The 22,878-nt window shown below is 44.3% G+C and overlaps 1 pseudogene; it reads right to left on the bottom strand.

The window, feature by feature from the left end:
* Positions 1–1,186: 1,186 nt before the first annotated feature.
* LOC118579493 lies at positions 1,187–22,442 on the bottom strand (annotated as a pseudogene).
* Between the last annotated feature and the right edge of the window lie 436 nt (positions 22,443–22,878).

Below are 22,878 nucleotides of genomic sequence, written 5' to 3' on the forward strand. Positions count from 1 at the left end.
GATGAATTAAATGCAATGTGTTTAATTGGGAGCCAAAGTAGCATGGGGCCAGGTGGCCGTACTGAATTGCCAAAGGAAAGGTGACTGTAGTTTCTTAAGTATTGATCTATTTGTAGGAATTTTTACTAAAAAAACAAAAAAACCTCAATAACTTAAAATAACAAAAACCACTTAAAACAACAAAAACTTTATTTATTTTTTTTACCAAATGGACTTTAAAATCCATATTTAGATTTTGGTTCTAGTCTCCTAAGTAGACAAAGACTACTTCTTAAATAGTCCCTCATGGCTTTAACCACAGAAAAATTCTGTTTCAAGAGTTAGTCCTATTTAGAACATTTCTGCTCAATTACATAGTGATTGTAAAACATATTTTATCAAAATATTTAAGTCTGTGTATAAATTTTGGTCTGTTGGGCAACATAGATAAAGCAGTGTCCAAAATGGCCTGACCTATAATGGGCAGCACAGGCAAAGGGATTTTTATGGTGGCATGACTTGGATCTTTGGTACTGGCTAATCAATCATGGTGTTTCCAGGTATAGACAAAAAGCATTGTGTGTGTGTGTGTGTGTGTGTGTGTGTGTGTGTGTGTGTTTAATAAATCCAGGTTTAATAAACAGAGCAAGAAACTCCTAAGTGACCCTTGGGATGGCAAGAGAGGAATCACATGGCAAATAAGGCTACCAGGTCTTGAGTAGTACCCAGAGCGGAGAAGCTAACCCTTAACAGTCTTTCTGGAGGGGTGGGCTGTTGCTTGGTGGGCTTTTTGAAAGGGGCAGGGTCTGGGGAAAGAGAGGTGGGGGTTCCACCTAATCATCCCAGACTCTTTGGGAATATGGATGCCAGGGGCTGAGGTAGAGCTTCCACCAGAACAAAAACACCAGACTAAAGTTCATAGGAAGACCCCTGTATTTAATAAGGTGTTTTTTCTTATTTTATCACTACAAATTTTAATCAGAAACTCATCGTTTTTGGTTGTTTTTTATCTTTTTTTTTTTTTTTTTTTTTTTTTCCCAGAGCTGAGGGCTGAACCTAGGGCCTTGCGCTTGCTAGGCAAGTGCTCTACCACTGAGCTAAATCCCCAGCCCCTTGGTTGTTTAAAAAAAAAAAAAGTTCCAATATGAACTGGCTTGTCAATCAACCACAACACTGTCTAGCAGACACAAGGTATAAATAGCTGGGCTCAGAATCTCCCATCTCTCTTGAGGTATCTGGATTGCCTCCTGTAATGCTCTCGTCCTCCACCTCCTCTGCTGCCACCATGCCTAATGTCTCTGGATGGAGTGGAGAATGCCTTTCCTGGGATCAGGACCTGGATTTATGCTTCTTGCACTGGCGCGGAGACAGCTTCTGTTTGAGCTCTCTTGAGATTGGCTTCAAATGCATGAAGTTGCAGAAGGCCCCTCTTGGGCACTTGCCCATCTCATACTGGTGGCAGCAGGCTTCCCTGAAGTCAGTCACTGGGGACAGCTCTGAATGGATTGGCTGCCCATTAAACCAGCGGTTATTCAAGTCCCTCACAGCTTTCTCTGCATCCTCAATGACGAAACTTGACATATACATTCCCCAACAGGTGGTCTCCTAGGTTGTCACAGACGTTCATCTCTTCAACCTGTCCATATTTTTCTTCCATCTCAGTGAAGACTTCCTCAAAGAACTCATCACAGTGCTCCTGCATCTCCAAGTCACTCATAGCACAGTGTAAACCATCAGCAAACTAGGCAGAGTTTTGAGGGTTATGGTAAATGTTCAAGAGGGCAATGGTCTGGCTAAAGGTTGGTTTATTGTGCAATCTAGAACATCTGTCTCCATGACGACATGCTCTAGTTTTGAAATAAAATGAACAGTTTGCTGTGGATATCACTCTGTGTAAATAAAGTTCTTATTGGCCAGTGGCCAGGCGGGACAAGAGAGAAGAGAATTCTGGGAAGTAGAAGGATGGAGAGAAACACCGCCTACCGCCGCCATGAAAAGCAACATGTAAAGACACTGGTAAGCCACAAGCCATGTGGCAAAGTATAGACTAACAGAAATGGGTTAATTTAAAATAGAAAAGGTAGATAACAAGCAGCCTGCCACGGCCATACAGTTTGTAAGCAATATAAGTTTTTGTGTGCTTTCTTGGTTGGGTCTGAGCGACTGTGGGACTGGTGGGTAAGAGAGATTTGTCCTGACTGGGCCAGGCAGGAAAACTCTAACTACAAATGGCGCCCAACGTGGGGCTCGAACCCGACCCTGAGATTAAGAGTCTCATGCTCTACTGACTGAGCTGAGGGGGTTGAAGATCAGTTAGTTATAGTTATAATTATCTTTGTTAAGGATTTCAGAAAAACTCACTAAGAGCTGTAAGTGTATAAATTTGAAAGACGTTATAAGACAGTTCTGTTAGCTATGTAAGTTAGGATAAAAAGTGAATCAGGTACATTCTGGACTTACCAAAATAGGATAGATAATGGAATTATTTTCTCTGAATTTGTCAAATACAAATGGACTAGACATTGTTTAGGTATTTATTGTTTGTATATATGGTATATATAGTTATTGTACTTTTGTATATCGTTTTTTATATTAGTTATAATTTTTTCCTTTTTTCTTTTTATTAAAATAGAAAAGGGGAAATATAGTGATATTTTATTTGTATTGAAATGTGATTTTATTTGTATGTCAATAAAGTTGCCTTGAGGTCAGAGCAAGCCAGAGCAGAAGCTGGGCGGTAGTGGTGCACGCCTTTAATCCCAGCACTTGGGAGGCAGAGCTACGAGGATCTCTGTGTGTTCAAGGACACAGCCAGCATGGCAGACACACGCCTTTAATCTCAATACCAACCATAGAAGACCTGGATGTCTGTACAAACAGGCAGTGACGAGGAGGCCATGTGGCTGGGTTTACAACCAATGAGAGAGGAGAACAGAAAGTTTTTAAATAGACAGGACGCAGAGAATTAGGTCTCTTGCGGAGAGGAAGAACCGCAGAAGCAGTGAAAGGTAAGGTTTTCTGCTCTTGCTCTGACCTTGTGGTTTTTAACTCTGCAATTGGTTCTGTGTTTCTTATTTAACAAGCCGGATACATCTACAACAGTTGACTTTGTAGTTTGCCGGTACTAAAGATGGAAGGCAAGAAGTATTCAGCCCATTTTCCAGCAGACGCCTGCAACACAGCACCCGGACCCCCAACTACTCTGATATCCAATATCCTCTGAAGCTATCTCTGGACAAGAAAAACCACATATTGCATTTTTGTTTGATATGTATAAGCTGACTTTTTTTTTTTTTTTTTTTTTTTTTTTTTTTTTTTTTTTTTTTTGAGACAGGTCTCTCTACATAGCCCCAGTTGTCCTGGAACTCATTATGTAGACCACGCTGCCTAGAACTCACAGAGATCCAAATGCCTCTGCTTCCAGATGCTGGAATTAAAGGAGTGCACCATTCACTACTTTGGCTAATGTGAGTTTTTAAATTTAAAATATTTTAATATATTTTTAAGGACAGGACATATATAATCATACATCTGTATTCAAGAAGTCTGTCTCCTGGATCCTTAGCTCAATTCCAGTTCTATAACATGGGCCTTATTGCTTGAGGATGTAAACTAAGTTTAAGAGATGATTGCTCCAAAAGCCAGGTGTAATGGAACATGCCTTTAATCCCAACAACAGACTCAGATGGATCTCTGTGAGTCTGAGGCCAGCCTGGTTTACATAGTGAGTTTCAGAGGAGACAAGGCTACATAGTGAGACCCAGTCTCAAAACACACACACACACACACACACACACACACACACACACACACACACACAGATAATTAATTACTCCTACACCAGGATACATTTTCCCAATAATTATCATCCTTTAAGATATTAAACTTTGCCAGGCGGTGGTGGTGCATGCCTTTAATCCCAGCACTTGGGAGGCAGAGCCAGGTGGATCTTTGTGAGTTTGAGGCCAGCCTGGTCTACAGAGTGAGCTCCAGGAAAGGCACCAAAACTACACAGAGAAACCCTGTCTCGAAAAACAAACAAACAAACAAACAAACAAACAAACAAACAAGATATTAAACTTTTTATTCCAAAGATTAAAAGGATAACATATCTATGCTTTTACATATATTTTGAATTTATATTGTATGAATGTATATAAAAATAAGAACTTTTTTAGAATTTTAAGGATATTTTTGGCTATTACTGCCTCTTTGAAAGCAAACTAATGAGGGACCTGGAGATATGGAGCAGCAGTTAAGAACAGTGGCTGCTCTTCCTAATGACCCAGGTGTGGTTCCCAGAAACCACATGGTGGCTAATAACCCTCTGTGAGCCCATTTTCAAAGGATCTGATTTCTTCTTCTAGCCTCATGTGCTGTGGGATGTCTTTCTGTATGCTGTGAATATATGTTGCTTCTATTGGTTAACAAATGAAGCTGCACTGGCCTATGGCAGGGCAGAATAGAGCCAAATGGGAAATTCAAGAAGGATAAAGAGAGAAGAAAGGCAGGGTCAAGAAAGATGCCAGCAGACCGTTAACACCATGGCCAACATATAGTTTAATAGAAATGGGTTAATTTAAGATAAAAGTATTAGCTAGCAAGAAGCCTCAGCCATAGACCACACAGTTTGTAATTAATATAAGCCTCTGTGTGTTTACTTGGGACTGAGAGCTGTGGGACCGGGCAAGACACAGGAAAACTTTGGACTACACTCATGGGCAATATACATACATGATATACAAACATACATGCAGGTAAAACACCCACACACATAAAATAATGAATGAATGAATGAATGAATAAAATCTAAAAAAAAAATTAAAAATGACAAATAAGTTTTCCAAGATCCATGTCTTATCCAGGCCTATGTAAGAAGCAACCCTAAGCATTTTTTTAGAAATTGTCATTTTAAAAATCTACTTGAAGGCCAGTCTATGAAAGTGTCTTAGAGTTTATGGATAACTAGATATGGATAATTAGAGTTTAATGTGTTACATCATAATAGCTATTGGAAGAATTACTTTCTCTGTTTATAGTTAAAAGTATTAAAGTCAAAATGCCAAACTTATTCATCTGGATGCTTTATAAACCCTAAAAATGTAAATGTCTCTCCTAACAAAAAAATAACTTTAAGGTACCTGTCTTAGTTAGGGGTTTCTATTGCTGTGACCATGACAACTCTTGATTGGGGCTGGCTTACAGGTTAAGAGGTTTAGTTCATTATCATCATGGTGGTAAGTATGGCAGCATGCAGGCCGACATGGTGCTGGAGAAGGAGCTGAGAGTTCTACTTCTTGATTTGCAGACAGCAGAAGCAACTGTGTGCCACACTGGGCAGTAACTTGAGCATAGGATACCTCAAAGCCCACCCCCACAGTGACACACTTCCTCCAAAAGGCCACACCTACTCCAACAAAGCCGTATCTCCTAGTAGTACCATAGGGGCCATTTTCTTTCAAATCACAAAACACAGTGCCCATTATAATGACTTAAACATTTAACAATAATTGATAAAAATTTTGTTAAGAAAACAAAATGACGCCGGGCAGTGGTGGTGCACCCCTTTAATCCCAGCACTTGGGAGGCAGAGGCAGGCTGATCTCCGTGAGTTTGAGGACAGCCTGGTCTACAGAATGAGTTCTAGGACCTGCTCCAAAGCTACACAGAGAAACCCTGTCTTGAAAAAAACAAACAAACAAAAAAAGTCATTTTGTTAGACAAATATTTAAATCTGTGTATAAAATTTGGTCTATTAGATAAATAACACGTGGTATAGTAAAAAACTTAACTATGATATTTAAAATTCTAAATTAGTTACAGTGTCCTCAAAGGATGAAGAAAACAGATTATCTTGGCAACTAAAAGTAGAAGAGATCCTATTAAAGACTCCATTCTGATTCATAGTGAATGTATCCAGGTCCAAAATCACTCCCGGGCTAGGAAATCCGAGGCAGTGAGCTTTCTCACATTATCTGAGAACACATTCGTGTAGACTTTGAAAATGCTGAATGACTTCTGTCTTCAACACCATTGACAATTGAGTACCCTGAGTAACTAAATCTTTCTCTCACTTTTCATGTTTCTTAAATACTTTCATAATTAGATTTAGAATTTTTAAATGATATTTAGTATTCCAATGGGTACATTTCACTTTCTTTCTTTTTCTTTTTCTTTTCTTTTCTTTTCTTTCTTTTTTTTTTTCTTCAAGACAGGGTTTCTCTGTGTAGACCTGGCTGTCCTGGAACTCTGCAGACCAGGCTGGCTCAAACTCACAGAGATCTGCCTGCCTCTGCCTCCTGAGTGCTGGGATTTAAGGCGTGTGCCACCACTGCCCGGGTTCATTTCTAAGTGGTAAAATGATACCAATCTTGGTTTAGTGAAGCTATAAATAAAGATATTATGTTCTTTTATTAATCATATTTTTGTTATGGCTGTTTGTTTACCATAAGGCCCTATCTCATTCAAAACTAGTTTTCATGTTTAAAAGATTTGTGTTTTCACTGTCTTTTTAATATATGTCTTCTTTGTTTTTTTTTTTTTTTTTTTTTTTTTGGAGCTGAGGATTGAACCCAGGGCCTTGCACTTGCTAGGCAAGCACTCTACCACTGAGCTATATGTCTTCTTTATATATATCCTCATTATTTAATATAATCTGGTTAAAATAAAACAAAAACATAGGTTTTAAATTAAACTTTAACTCCCTTTGCCCTAACTAGAGATACTCAAAAGTCTGGGTTGACTCTTTTTATCTAAATTATAAAAGATATGAATTTGTAACAACAACATTCATAATGTTTTCTACCTTAAGTTCTGATGTTTCTTGATTAAATTAATTTCTAAGGGGGCTGGAGAGCTAGCTCAGCAATTAAGAGCACTGGCTGTTCTTCAGTCTCCAGCACCCACATAGTAGCTCACAACTGTCTGTAACTCCAGTTCCAGGGATCCGACACCCTCACACAGACATACATGCAGGCAAAACACCAATGCACATAAAATAAAAATAAATAAATTATTTTTAAAAATTAGGCCAGGCGGTGGTGGCACACACCTTTAATCCCAGCAGTCAGGAGGCAGAGCCAGGTGATCTCTGTGAGTTTGAGGCCAGTCTGGTCTACAAAGCAAGTTCCAGCCCAGACTCTAAAGCAAGACAGAGAAACCCTGTCTCAAAAAAACAAAACAAAACAAAACAAAACAAAAAATAAAACAAAACAAAAAACCAAACCAAAACAAAAAAACACCAACCAACCAAACAAACAAACAAAAATTAGTTTCTAAGATGTCCTATAGTGTAACTGGATGGATTTAAACAAAATTAGACAGTACTACAGTGACTCTCCTGGAGTCACACTTCCTTCTAAATAAGAGTGTAGTAGTTCACAGAGTGCAAATAACTAGACACAGGATAAAACAGAGAAGCCAGCTTTTAAAAAATGTAAACTTTTGGTTATTTACAATGAACGTTTCCTTCCTCTGTTACCTTCACTCCACGCGGCCAAACTGTGTTCTCAATTATGCTAATTTAGGTGCAATAATCCTGTTATATGTCAATGTAAATGTGACTGATAAGGAATGGATAAGGAAACAGGCAGAGCCCGGGTGGTGGTGGCACACACCTTTAATCCCAGCACTCAGGAGGCAGAGCCAGGCGGATCTCTGTGAGTTCGAGGCCAGAATGAGATCTAGGACAGGTGCAAAGCTACAGAGAGAAACCCTGTCTCGGAAAACCCCCCCCCCCAAAAAAAAAAAAGAAAGAGAGAAAACAGTCAGATCTGGAGCACCATACCAATAGTCTTGACATGATCCAGGAGTTTCTTTCTTTCTTTCTCTTCTTTTTCTTTCTTTTTTTTCTTTTTTGATTTTTGAGACAGAGTCTCTATGTAGCCCCGGCACTCCTATATAGACCAGGCTGTCTTCGAACTCACAGAGATCTGCCTGCCTCTGCCTGAGTGCTGGGATTAAAGGTGTGGGTCAGCACCTCCTGGCTTAGGAGTTTATTACTGGCGTTTTAGGAGTTTTGTTCTCAATGATTACCAGTGATTCCTTTCTCCCAAAGACTACTCTCCTGCCCACTACTCAGTCTCATCTTCATCAGAGCCCAGGAGTGAGCCCCCTAGCCACAGGGCACCCTATAACAGTTAATGAATAGTAAATATGAGGACCACTTGGTCCCCCAGGGGAACTGTCAATGAGAATTCCTGAGAAGAAGCTATCTACAGAGACTGACTGATGAGAACTGCTGGGATGTGGACAGGTTGGAATGTTGCAGGTCCAGAGGAAAGTTACCTATCCTAGGCTATCTTTAGTTCCTGAATAACCATTCCTCGCCAACCTCTGTCAGAACTAACATCCTGTGACCAATGGATAAAGGCCTTTTGCAATCTATTAGCTTGTAGACAATTAGCTTCCACCAACCCAAAAGCTAAGACCATCCTTAGATAGCGTCTGAGGCATATAGAAAAGCTTCCCCCATCTTGCTGCAGCTTCCTCTCTGATGTAATCACCATGTATTTTATTTTTTTAAATTTCTTTTGGGATTTATTTACTTATTTTGTGCATGAGTGTTCTGCCTGCATACATCCATGTGCGCAATGTGCATGTCTGGTGCCCCTGGAGGTCAGAAGATGGTATCAGATCTTAGACAATGGTGACTCACCATGTGGTGCTGGTAATTGAACCCAGCTCCTCTGCAAGAACAAGAGCTCTTAACTGTGGGGCCAACTCTGCAACCTCATCTCACCATTTTTTTGTTTGTTTTTAGAGACAGGGTTTCTCTGCATAGCTTTGCGCCTTTCCTGGAACTCACTCTGTAGCCCAGGCTGACCTCAAACTTGCAGAGATCCTCCTTCCTCTGCCTCCAGAGGGCTGGGATTAAAGGCATGTGCCACCACCGCCCGACTCACCAATGTATTTTAAACTTCATGACTTTATTTATGACTTTCTTTGTTCTGTAGAACTATGAAACTGCATTCAGTTGGAATATGGAATCTTGGGTAACCCAAACCTGTGTTCTCAGGACTTAGTCACCCAAATGTGTCTCTAGAATAAACTTTTATTCCCTTTAAGGTGAAAGCTGTTTTTTGTGTTGACAAGGGTGTGGTGGGGCTGGTGTTGGGTCCCTCCTTCCAGAATGTGGATCCCTGGGACTGAATTTAGGTTGTCTGGCTTTGCAGCCAGCACCTTTACATGCTGAACTTTCTCCTCAGTGGAAGACAGGATCTTTTGAAGCCATTTGCAAATGTGTGTATAAAGCTGGGGATGGCTTTGAAATTGTGACCATTTTTGCCTCCATTTCCCAAGTGCTGGGATTATAGGTGTTATAATATATGTATCACGCGTGGGACCCCAGCTGGCTGGGCCAACGTATTCCATGCGTGCAGGGAAACATGGTGGGCAGTGGTGCTTGGAACAGTCACTGACACCCAGGCGCTGCATCCATGTGAAGAGAGTTTATTATAATAGAGGGATGAAGACTGAGTTCAAGGCCAGCCTGGTCTACAGAGAGAGATCCAGGACAGGCACCAAAACCCTGTCTGGGGGTGGAGGGGAAGAAAAAGAAAAAGAAAAAAGAAAAAGAAAAAAAAAAGATAGGAAAGAGGGAGACAGGAAGAAAAAGAAGGGAAAGAAAGCAGAGGTGTGCACACTTCATGGGAATGGAGAGAGAGGGAGGAGTGGAAGGGGAGGTTTTTTTGTTTTTTGTTTTTTGTTTTCCTTCAAATGAGGCTTGTATGTCAGAACACAGGGCATCCCTAAGGGATGGGTTTCCAAGGGGTGAGTCAGAATATTAACAATGGGGTATACCACCAATCCAGTTTTACCTATAGCATTTTTTTGACATGTCTCTAATCACGTCAGCCTTTCTATTGTCTAGCCAAGAAAAGGAATTTTGGAAACACGTTCCTTCTAGTAAATAACACTTGGTTTATTACAAATCATTTTCATATCTAAGCTATCTCTTCTTGATCTAGTGGGGACTTTCTGTTTTGTTTGTTTGTTTGTTTGGTTTTGGTTTTTTGAGACAGGGTTTCTCTGTGTAGCTTTACACCTTTCCTGGATCTTGCTCTGTAGACCAGGATGGCCTGGAAACTCACAAATATCTGCCTGGCTCTGCCTACCGAGTGCTGGGATTAAAGGTGTGCACCACCACTGCCCGGCTGGACTTTCTGTTTTTACACTGGAAACTGAACCTAGGTTTACATACAGGCAAGGCAAGATCTACCACTGGGCTATAATCCTAATCTTTTTTCTTTTTTTTTTTTCCTTTTTGGTTTTTCAAGACAGGGTTTCTCTGTGTAGCTTTGTGCCTTTCCTGGAACTTGCTTTGGAGGCCAGGCTGGCCTGGAACTCACAGAGATCTGCCTGGCTCTGCCTCCCAGTGCTGGGATTAAAGGTGTACACCACCACCGCCCGGCTATAATCCCAATCTTTACCTCAGTTCTGAAGTTAATCTGAGTCCACTCCTTTCTTTTCTTGTCACTATGACCAAAAATACATACTCAGAATCAGCTGAAGGGAGGGAACATGTGTCTCGGCTCAGTGTTGGAGAGGGCACAGTCTGGGAAGGCAGGATGGCGTCCATGGTGGCAGGAGCTTGAGGCTTGGTTTGCTCACATCTCACAGATCATGAAGCAGGTAGCTTGGGTGAGCATTTGGGTTGGGCTACAACCCATAAAGCCTGCTAGCCAGTGACTCCCCTCTGCCAGTGAGCCCCATCTCCTAAACATTGGACAATCTCTCAGAATAGCACTATTAGCTTTGGACTAAGTGTTCAAACAGCTGAACCTGCACTGGACATTTCAAACTCCAACTATCCACCCAATTCTGTCCTAACTGTCCAAGTGTGTAAGGCCATCTGGTCAGTAAAGAGTCAGGAGTCACCCTAACCCTGTGGGCTCTTCCACTACAGTTTGTAAGTCTGAAAACCTGCTCTCTTTTTAGATACCATGTGAAGGGGTCAGGGTCATGGAGCATCATGCATGTTTTCCCACCTTTGTGCACCTGCTGCAAGGTGTTCTCACTTTGGTATCGATGACAAGCTCTGGGGGCAAAGGCCCCTGCATGGTCATCTGGGGTTTCTGCTGTTGTTTACCGCAGGAGGGTTTGCAGTAGGGCTGGTACAAGCCAGGTAATCCACCGACAAATGCAGGCTTCTCTCTGCAGTGATTTAACGCTCGTTGAGTGTTCTTGGTGATTACATAAGAGTGGGGGGCTTGGCAGTAGGCTGGAGAGATGGCTATTACAGAGGACCTGGGTTCAGTTCCCAGCACCCACATGACAGCCTACCACCAGCTGTAACTCCAGTTCCAGGGGATCCAACAACTCCTTTGGCCTCCATGGGCACTGTATACATGTGGTACACATATATTCCCTTGGGCAAAACAGTCACATTCATAAAGTAAAATCTTAGAAAAAGAATAATTTAAGTCTGAGATTTAGGGTCATTATGATAAGGTTACTTTCTTAAATCGATACACATTTTATACATATGACTGTTTTGTTTGCATGTTGTCTAAGTGTGCTATGTGTGTCTAGTGCCCTCAGAAGTCAGAAGAGGGCATCAGACCCCCTGTAACTGCAGTTACAGGTGGTTTTGAGCTGTTATGTGGGTGCTGGGAACTGAACCCAGATACTTTGAGAGGTCAGCAAGTACTCTTAAAATCTAGGTGTGGCTGTGCACACTATAACCCCACACTGGGAGACACAGACAGGCAGATTCTGGAGACTCAAAGGCCAGACAGCATAGTGGAAAGGGTGAGGTACGGGTCAGTGAGAGACCCTGTCTCAAACACCTAATGTGGAGGGCCAGCAGATGACTCATGGGTAGAGGCCTCTGTTGCCACATTTATTATAGTGATAACGCCCGAGCTACTCTACCACCACCCTACACCATGCCGAATGCTGTTTATTGAAAGAGGGAGGAAACCTTAAATACAGGCTTACAGCACAATGGGAGAACCCCTGAGGGCAGAAGTTCGCTACTGATGTTTACAATCTTACATCTAAGCTCTTAACGCCCAAATGCAGGATACAGAAACAAGGAACTTCCCTAAGTATTCAGGAGGGTGGAGACCGGCAGGGAATCAGCATAGGGAGGACCTCAAGGTCAAGGTCGGCAAGCAAGGCAGCAGTTACCCAAATTGGGAGGCCAGGGCCCTACAATTTATCACCAGGAAAGAGAGAGCTGACTTCTGTGAGTTGTCCTCTGGACTCCACACAAGCACTTGTGTAAATGTTCATACATGTATCTGCACAGAGACAAAATATATAAAATGTAGTTTTTAAAAAGGCAGAGAAGCAGCTGAAGAGAACATCTTGATGTCAACCTTTGGCTTCCACAGGTGCTCAATGGGCAACTGCACCCATCCACACATATGTACATCTACACACACATACGCCTATTGACCTACATGTACACACACATGTGTGTGTACACACATACACACACACAGAGTGGAAAAAGAAGAAAAACATGGAAAGAAACTTTCTAGGTACATGAAAAGAGCACTGTAAACTGGAGCTTCAGGCCTCCCTGACGAGGGGATGGCAATGAGGAGCTCCCATTGATGCCGGGGAGCTTCCTGGGTTTGGAGACCTGCAGTTCACATTCTCCAGGCTGGCAGAAGAAGCCCTCTAGGCTCAGACAAGCTGGTGTTAATTGGAGAACATGGACAGATGCTTAGAGTAAGCCTGAGTGCTAATGCGCATGCCCCAAGGGTGCAGGACCATCTCGCTGCTGACATTTCAGGCTCTTACTTACCCCCTTTTGCTGTGTTGCCAGGCTGGTCCTTAACTTCCAGGCTCAGGTGATCCTCCTGCCTTCTTGTCTTGGCAAGCTGGGACTACAGGTGTATCCCCAGACACATCATTGGTAATTTTTTGTTAAATGCTGAACATTTCTGCTTTTGTGCGGGATATTCCTACATTAAAAATAACAAACATAGGGCTGAGGCTATAGCTCAGTGGTAGAGTGCTTGCCTGGCAGTCATGACACCCTCGGTTTGATCCTTAGTGTTGCTGTAAAAGCAACAGTGGGGCTGGAGAGATGGCTCAGAGGTTAAGAGCACTGGCTGCTCTTCCAGAGGTTCCAGGTTCAATTCCCAGCACCCATATGGAAGCTCACAACTGTCTCCAGTTCCAGGGCATCTGACACCCTCACACCAATGCACATAAAATAAAGTTAAATAAATTATTTAAAAAAAAAAAAAAAGGCAACAACAACAGCAAACCAAGCAGGAGCTGTTGAGATGGATTAGTGGATAAAGTTGCTTGCCACCAAGCCCAAGGGCCGGAGTTCAATCCCCGGGACATTCACATGGAAACAGAGAACTCCAGAAAGTTCTCTGAGCACCATCCATGTGCTGTGGTGTACATGCACCCCCTACACACACACACACACACACACACACACACACACACACACACGTAATAAAATTAAACAAACAAACAAACAAAAGAACTATTAAAAACAGGTGTCTCAGAGCTAGCGGGACAGCTGCTCAGAGTCCTGGCTGCTCTTGCAGAGGACCCAGGGCTCAGTCCTCAGCATCCACATGGCAGCTCACAATTATATGTAACTCTGGTTCCAGAGGATCTGCCACCCTCGTCTGGCCTTTGCTGGCACTGCACTCATGTGGTACACAGGCTGGCAAAGCACCCACACACATAAAATAAAAGAATAAACAAAAACCCCAGACAATAACATCACAAAACCCAACAGCGGTTCCTTCTGAGCACTTCACATTCTCTTAACCGTGGTGCCTCACATTTATATGAAATATCTGCATCCTCCCCCGCTCCCCACATCCCTTGGTCTCTGTTCTGTGGCACAGCTGCGTTTCCAGGGAACAGTTGGGTCCTTTGGAGGCTCACCAGGCAGGATGTAGCTGCTCTTCCTCCATACTAGAGGCAGTCTGTCTCTGTGGTGGGGTTTGTCTGTGCCACCAGTTAGTGAGAAAAATATCATAGTATTTAGGTAGTACATAGGGCATCTGCTGGGGTACCCAGAGAAGTAGAGGTGGGGGGACCATTTGAGGCTAGGAGCTCACAGACAGCTGGCAAACCTAGCTTGATCCCTTCTCAAAACCTCGCCATAAAACAACTAACAGCCAGGAGTGACTGGGGAGCTGGCCTAGTCGGGAAAGTGCCTGCTGACTGGACACAACAGGATCAGCTGGACAGAAGAGTCTGATGAGGAATTATTAGATCAGGTTGGCTTGGGGGCATGTCTGTGGAGATGGCCTTACCTGTTAATCCAGGTGTGACAATCCATCCTGAATGTGGGCAGCACCATGTCATGCGTTCAGCCGGGGACTGTAAAATGCTGAAGAGAATGCTGAGTACTGCACCAGGCAGACCAGCAGGAAGACTGTGTTTATTTCCTCTTTGCTCTTGACTGTGGATGTGATGTGAACAGCTGCTTGAGTGCCAGCCTTGCCTTCCCTGGGATTATGGGAGCCAAATAAACCCTTTCTCCCTTCGGTCGCTTTTCATCAACCCATTTCGTACTTAGCAACACTGACGGAGCTAGCAAACCAAGCGAGCGCAAGGACCTGAGTTCGGATGGCAAGCATCCACATGAAGAGTTGGGTGTGGTGGTGCATGCTGGTAACCCCAGTGCTGGTGAGGAGAAGAAGGGGTGATCCCTGGGGTTTGCCTGCCTACATGCTGAGTTCCGGATTCAGTGAGAGACAGTCTTTATGGGAAGACAGCTGGCATCGACCTCCAGCCTTCACACATGTGCAGCTGCACACACAGGCACACACTGCCATTCTGTGAGACAGACGGAACTTACAGGATGTGTGTGCTCCATGTCCAACTGAGCAGCCACAGTCTCCCTGGTGGAACTCTGATTTGTACATCTCTGGTGAGTGTGTAGAGTCCACACTTTTTTCATTTGATCTTAGTTGTTTCTGCAGAGGAGGAACACGGTGATATGCTTTGTTAATCAGTTAACAAGAATTCTCATGGAAACGGTCAGCTGGAGCAATAATCACTCTAAGGGCCATAGGAACGCGGCATGTCCTGCTGAGTGGTGTTGGGAACTGTGTGTTGCTGGGCAGCAGGGATTTCTGAAGGATCCTCTACCGGCTTCTCCCCAGGCTCTGTTCTCCCTTCTCCCAAGTTTCTCTGTAGTCTTTCTGTAAAAGCCGTAATGATCAGTGCCTCTCACCACCACCGTGTGCACCTTCTGAGCATTGTTCTTACAGGACAAGGCACACCTTTCTCGCCCTCACCCCTAGCTAATGTGTAGAGAAGGCGGGAGCTGATGCAGCCAGCTTGGATTATTGAGGAAAAGTTGGTAAACCGCAGCAGACAACCTTCAAACAGAAGCCGGAGTCCCAAACGCAATGGAGCATGTTCTGCCCCTGAGCAATCTGCCTGCGTTTCACCTGAAGGAGAAATGGACTAACCTACCACCTTATTTTTTTCTTTAATGATATTTTTGTATTAACTAAAGTTTTTCATTTATTTTACATCTCAACCACACTTCCCTCTGTCCTCTCCTCCCATTCCTGGGCCCACTTCCTCTCCAAATCCACTCCTCTTCTGTTTCTGTTCAACCTCACGGTGTAGTCTTGGCTAGTCTGGAACTCCCTTTCTAGACCAGGGTAGCTTGGAACTCACAGCAATCCACCTGCCTCTGCATCCTCAGTGCTGGGCCCTCCACCAGGTCTGGCCGCCTTTTTCCTTTTTTTTTTTTTTTTGGAGCTGAGGATCGAACCCAGGGCCTTGCGCTTGCTAGGCAAGCACTCTACCACTGAGCTAAATCCCCAGCCCCTGGCCGCCTTTTTCTATGAAGGACTATCTGAAGCCTATTAGAAGCATCTGACCACCTGCAGCTGATTCTGGTCTTTGCCGATCCATGGAGACACTCAGTGCTGAAGCTTGGGTTTGAACTAGATCATTTCCCCCTCTAAAATCCTCATTATTTTCAATGAATTACTCTTCCCATGATTATTTAGAGGAAAAACAGCTCCACACTAACTATTGTCGGCTTAGTGACAGACACTGAATCCAAATATCTATGGCTACTGAGAGCTCCATGGCAGTGCTCAGGTAAGCACTTAAGCATATCTAAACTCAGGACTGTTAAAAAGGATATTGATATTGGGATAGTACTATAAACAGAACTTAAAAAGCAAGCAAACAGGGGTTGGGGATTTAGCTCAGTGGTAGAGCACTTGCCTAGCAAGCATAAGGCCCTGGGTTCGGTCCTCAGCTCTGGAAAAAAAAAACAAAAACAAAAAACAAAGCAATAAGAACAACAACAACAAAAATAAGCAAACAAAAAGAAAATGTAGACAAAAGTACCTTAATGAATCACAATTTAATTTCAGGAGTGGTCGTACATTTTCTGACTTGGTATTTTACACATCCACACAAAAGCACACTCATAGGTGTACACACACACACACACACACACACACACACACACACACACACACACTGTTTTGGTATCTAGGGTTATGAAAAAAATAACATTTACTTCCAGGGCTCAGAACTCCAGTTTCACATTGGAATTAAAAAACAAAACAAAACAAAACCCTGCATTCTGAGTACTGTTGTGTCTTTGGCACTCTGGTAAGAAAGCCAAGGCTGTTTGCCATGGCCATGGAGCCCCTGCAAATGGCTTCATCCATCCACAATGTGGATGTCAGAGGGGCCTGCCTGCAGGGTGCAAAGTGTGTGGGGTGTGGGCAGCAGAAGGAGCCCACCAAGATCTTCCTCAACCCTGCTGTATGTGGCCTCAGCTAGAGGCAATTTTTTTTTTTTTGAATGGTTTGTTTAGATGAGACATAATCTTATTAGCCCAGGCTGGCTTCCAATTCACTGCATAGCTAAGGATAACCCTGAACTTCTGCCTCAATTTCTTGAATTCTGGGATTATAGACATGTGCCACCACACCCAGTTTATACAGTGCTGGGGATCAAACCCAAGGCCTCCTGCATGCTTGTAATATGAGAATATTGGGGTGTCTTGGGAAGCTAGGGTCCCAGAAACCTTATAGCCACCAAAGTGTCCCTGAGCCAGGCCTGGACTTTAGGGTCCTTCTCCACAGACTATGGAGGGGAGATTTATTACAGATTCTTGGGTAAGAGTTTAGGAAGGAGAGAAAGGGGGCCTAGAGAGATGGCTCAGAGGTCAAGTGCATTGGCTGCTTCATAAAGAGGACCCAAGTTTGTTTCCCATACCCACATGGAGGCTCACTCCACCCATACCTCTAGTCCTAGGGGATCCAATGCCTCTTCTGGCCTTTGCAGGCACCACACACAAATATGGTGCACTTCATATATGCAGGTATAACATTCATCTACATAAAGAAAATATGAAAGAGAGAGAGAGAGAGAGAGAGAGAGAGAGAGAGAGAGAGAGAGAGCAAGCTATGTTTATGTGAGTTAAGCATAGAGGTCAAACAGCCACATGGTTAGAAGGGGAGGTTCTGAGAAAGAGCAAGGAAGCCCAGAGAGGCAGAGAAACGTATTTTGGCTCCAGCCAGCTTCTGAAGGACAAGACAGAAAAACAATTCAAAGAGTAAGAACTCAGAAAGTTGGGAGGAGCCAACAGAACCTCAGTCAGCTTATAGGGCCTGTACCAGGGGGCCAGAATTCTGGGAAGGAAAAGTACAGCATCTCATTAAAGGGATAATTATTCCTCCTATCTCTTCAACACCGTTGAGGTGAACCTACCTTCTCAGGGTAGTCTCTTAGCTAGGACATTGACCTGCCTAACTGAAATGTAGGTCTCTACTCAGAACACAGAGTTCACTCTCTTGACCAGAAGGAAACAGCTTCTTAAGTATTAGGATCACAGTTGTGCTCTACCACTTGGGGATGTGATCAGGACTCTACTTGTTTATTTGTTTATTTATTTATTTGTTTGTTTATATTTTGTGGAGCTGAGGATCGAACCCTGGGCCTTGTGCTTGCTAGGCAAGCGCTCTATCACTGAGCTAAATCCCCAACCCCTGTTTATTTATTTTTGAGATGGGGTCTTACTGGTTAGGATTACAGGTGTGCACCACCACACCCACCTTGTTTATTTGTTTGTTTGTTTATTGTGTGATATATATCCATGCAGCACCCAGAGGCCAGAGACCAACTTGGTGGATTCAGTTCTCTCCTTCCACCTTTATGTGGGTTTTGGAACTAAACTCAGGAAAGCAAACCTTCTATTTTATTTCTTTAACCATGGCCTCATGTCCGCACTGACATTTCTTGTTTTACATTTTCACCACTGGATGTTAAAGGAACATGGATCTGTGTTGATATTTAGTCATGTTGGGTGTGCTGATGTGTAGGCAAGATAAGGCTTTCCCAGAAGGTGGGTCTCTGAGCCGGCTACTCTGCTGTCCAGGGTGCTGACATCTGAGATGCAGGCAAACAGCCAATTAGGGGCAGGAGATGGGGCTTGGTTGGTAGAGGGCTTGCCTAGCATGCATGAGTGCCCAAGTTCAGTCCCCAGCATCCTATAACACAGGCATGGTGGCCCACACCTCTAATCCCAGCTCTCAGTAGAGTCAGGAGGCTCAGGAGTTTAAGGTCGTAATGCTTATTATACATCAAAGAGCCCCTAAGCAGGAGGCAGGCACCTTTCTCTGCCCGAGGCCTTCCCTGGTACAAACTCCACGCATTGCACATATACCATACCTCACACGCACCACACTCTACACAAACACCACACTGCACACACACAGCACTCCACAAACACACCACACTCTACACACACACCATACTGCACACACACCACACTGCACACACACCTCACTCTACATACACACCACACTCTACACACATACCACACTGCACACACATCACACTGTACACACACAACACTCCACAAACACACCACACTGCACACACACACCACACTGCACACACATCACACTGTACACATATCACACTGCACACACACCTCACTCTATATACACACCACACTCTACACACATACCACACTGCACACACATAGCATGCTACACACATACCACAATCTACCACACACACACACACACACACACACACACACACACACACACACACTCTACATACACATCACACTGCACACACACCACACTCTGCACACACACCATACTCTTTATACACACCTGCTGTGGATATCGCTCTGTGTAAATAAAGTTCTGATTGGCCAGTGGCCAGGCAGCGAAGAGTAGGCGGGACAAGGAGAGTAGAGAATTCTGGGAAGCTAGAAGGTGAGGACACCGCCAGCCGCCGCATGAGAAGCACATGTAAAGACACTGGTAAGCCACGAGCCATGTGGCAAAAGTATAAGACTAACAGAAATGGGTTAAATTTAAGATAGAAGAAGAGATACAAGAAAGCCTGCACACGGCCATTACAGTTATGTAAACAATGTAAGTTCCTGTGTGCTTTCTTGGTTGGGTCTGAGCGACTGTGGGACTGGTGGGTAAGAGAGATTTGTCCTGACTGGGCCAGGCAGGAAAATTCTAACTACACACACCACATTCTATACACATACCACACTCTATACACACCTCTACACACACACCACATTCTGCACACACCACACTGAACATATACCACACTTTACACATATACCACACTTTACATACACACCACACTGCACACACACCACATTTTATATACACACACCACACTGTACACATAACACACTTTGCACATATACCACACTTTACACACACACCACAATGCACACACATCACATTACACACACACACACACACACCACACTGCACACACACCACATTCTACATACACACACCACACTGCACACATACCACACTGCACACACACCACATTCTGCATACACACCATGCATTCCCCGCTCTCATTTTGGTTCCCTGAGCTCACAGAGATCCGCCTGCCCCTGCCTCCCAAGTGCTGGGATTACAGGCGTGCATCCCTATGCCTGGCTTGCTGTGCTTCTTCATCCCACTCCCTCCTGTGCCACACCACAGCAGCAACCCCCAGTTTCAACCTCCCACTCCAGGAAGCCCTCCCGATTTTCTCTCAGTGGTACTCCAGCAGCTACGTCTTTAGGAACAAAGAGCTGGTGAAACTCCTGGGAACTTGGGGGCTCAGGGCTGGTGTTCTCCAGTCCCCAGGTGCTTGAGCTGGCTCATCCCTGCTCCAAGGCCATACTGCCCTCCCCACTGCGGTCACCTCTGGTGCAGCTCAGGGTCACAGTCCCTCTCTCTGGAACTGAATTCCTTAAAGAAGGGTGGGATAGACTTCTCCAGAACAGCCAGCTGCTGCCTCTGGGTAGAAATTCAAACAGCCACTCAGCTATTTGAAAGAAAGTGACTCTGGAGGGTTGAGACAGGAGAATTGTGAATTTTAGGCAAGTGTGGGCTACACAATGAGACCCTGTCTCAACCCTTCTTCATCTTGGAAGGGGAGAAAGTGATCTAGACTTTCAGGGCCAACTGCTAAATTAGAATACAAAGAATAACTTTTAATATATATATTTAAAGATTTTGAGCCAGGCATGGTGGCACACGCCTTTAATCCCAGCATTTCAGAATCAGAGACAGGTAGATTGCTGAGTTTGAGGCCGGCCTGGTCTACACAGTGAGCCTCAGAAAAAGATTAGTTTTATTTATGTATATGTATGCATGCCTACATATATGTATGTGTACCTGATGCGTGCCTGGTACCTGAAGTTAGATAGGCATGTCCTGCTAAGATGTGGGTGCTGGGAATTGAGCTCTAGTCCTCTATAACTCTAATCCCCACCCCCTTTTCTTTTTGGAGACAGGGTGTCACTATAGAGACCAAGCAGGCTGAGAACTTGAAACTCTCCTGCCTTTGACTCTGAGTGTTATGATGGTTCATGTTCAGTATAGACACACTCTTTCAATGTTTTAAAACCTTGGAGGTCAGAGGACAGTTATTTTCTCCCACAGTGGGGAGGCAGGATCTCTCTTGTTTCTGCTGTGTGCTCCAGCCTAGCTGGCTCACGCATGCCTGAGATTCTGCTGTCGCTCCTCCCATCTCACAGTAAGAATGCTGGGACTACCTAGAACCCTGCTCTAGCCAGCATTTGCTCTGCCTTTGGTGGAACTCAGGTCTGTCAGGCTTGTGCAGTGAGCACTTTAACCTGCAGAGCCACCTTCCTGGCCTGACCCAATATCTTCAACCTGTGATTGGCTGAGTCTTCCCATGTACAAGCCAGTGGGTAGGAAGGTCTATTGTGTTCTCTCTCCTCGATGTCACTGCTTCTGGAAGAGTGTGGGTCTGTCCCCCACCTCAGTACTCCAACATCCCCTGGGTCTGCTCCAGACAGCAGCTGGGCCACTGAGCCTATCATGCCTAACACCCAAAGGCATTGCACCTGCCAGCCCTCTGATACCAACACCGAGGCCCAGCCTGGAGGAAGGGTGGCCTCATTGGTTGGTCATGGGGGTGATCCCTAGGCACAGGGCGGGCCAGCAGCCAGGAACTTAGCAGGTGCTCTGATACCACATATGTGGTGGTTTGAAAGAAAATGGCCCCCATAGGCTCATAGAGAGTGGCACTGTTAGGAGGTGTGGCCTCGATGGAGTAGGTGTGGCCTTGTTGGAGGAACTGTGACACTAGGGGATAGGCTTTGAGGTCTCAAGCACTCAAGCCAGGTATAGTGAGGCATTCACTTCCTGCTGCCTACAGATAAAGATGTAGAACTCTCAGCTCCTTCTCTAGCACCATGCTTCCAGCCATGACAATAACAGACTAAACCTCTGAACTGTAAGCCAGCCCCAATTAAATGTTTTCCTTAATAAGAGTTGCCATGGTCCTGGTCCTTCATAGCAATAGAAACCTTAAGACAACATGGAACTTCACTGATGAAGTAGAAATTAGAAGATAAAATTATTAAGAATTTGAAGGTTCAGCCAAGTATGATGGTACATGATTGACAGCCCAGAACTCTGGAAACAGAGGCAGGATGATTATTGCAAGTTCAAAGCTAGCTTGGGCTACATAGAAAGACATTTTTTCAAAAAACAAACAAGAGCTGGGGTTCTAGCTCAGTTGATAGATGGCTTGATTTAACATTCAGAAAACCCTGGGTTCCACAGTAGTACTGCATAAACTGGGTACCATGGCATATGCCTGTAATCTCTTGGGAGGAGGGAGCAGGAGGATCAGGAGATCAAGGTTAGCCTTGTCAATGTAAGACTATGTTCAACCAATGAAATAAACTAACTAACTAACTAACTAACTAACTAAATAAATAAATAAATAAGCAAACAAACCACCACCAGTACCATCAGCACCACCAGTACCATCAGCATCACTAGTATCACCAGCACCATCAGCACCACCAACACCATCAGCATCACCAACACCATCAGCATCACCAGCACCACCAGCATCACCAGTACCACCAGCACCATCAGCACCACCAGTACCACCAGCACCATCAGCATCACCAACACCACCAGCATCACCAGTACCACCAGCACCATCAGTACCACCAGCAGCATCAACAGTATCAGACCATCAGCAAAAATTTGAAGCTCCTGATTACAGAGCATCCACCAGAAGCATGCTTCCCTGTGTCACCAGGTGGGCTGCACACTCCTGAAAATGTGTGGGATCTATGTATTTCATCTTCCAGGCACATTCTACAGACAAGGAAGAATCTGAGAACTATGAGGCCTGCCCATGATGGCTAGCCCTGAGTGGGTAGATTAGGGATTTAACCCAGCAGTCTGACCAGAGCTGGAATTCCTATCCTGCCTTCAGATGAGGGTTCTTAGTAGGATATTTTCAGGACAGGCAGAAAATAGAGTGGATAGCCAAGTATTTACAGTTCCCGAGAGGAAACTAGCCTGAAGGCACCTCACGGTGTCCCCCACCCCCACCCCCGACTTGGCTGGTGCTTTCCCAAGGCAAAGTGTCTACTAGTTCAGGTACTGT

Source organism: Onychomys torridus, chromosome 3 (assembly GCF_903995425.1).
Source record: "Onychomys torridus chromosome 3, mOncTor1.1, whole genome shotgun sequence".
Taxonomy (NCBI): domain Eukaryota; kingdom Metazoa; phylum Chordata; class Mammalia; order Rodentia; family Cricetidae; genus Onychomys; species Onychomys torridus.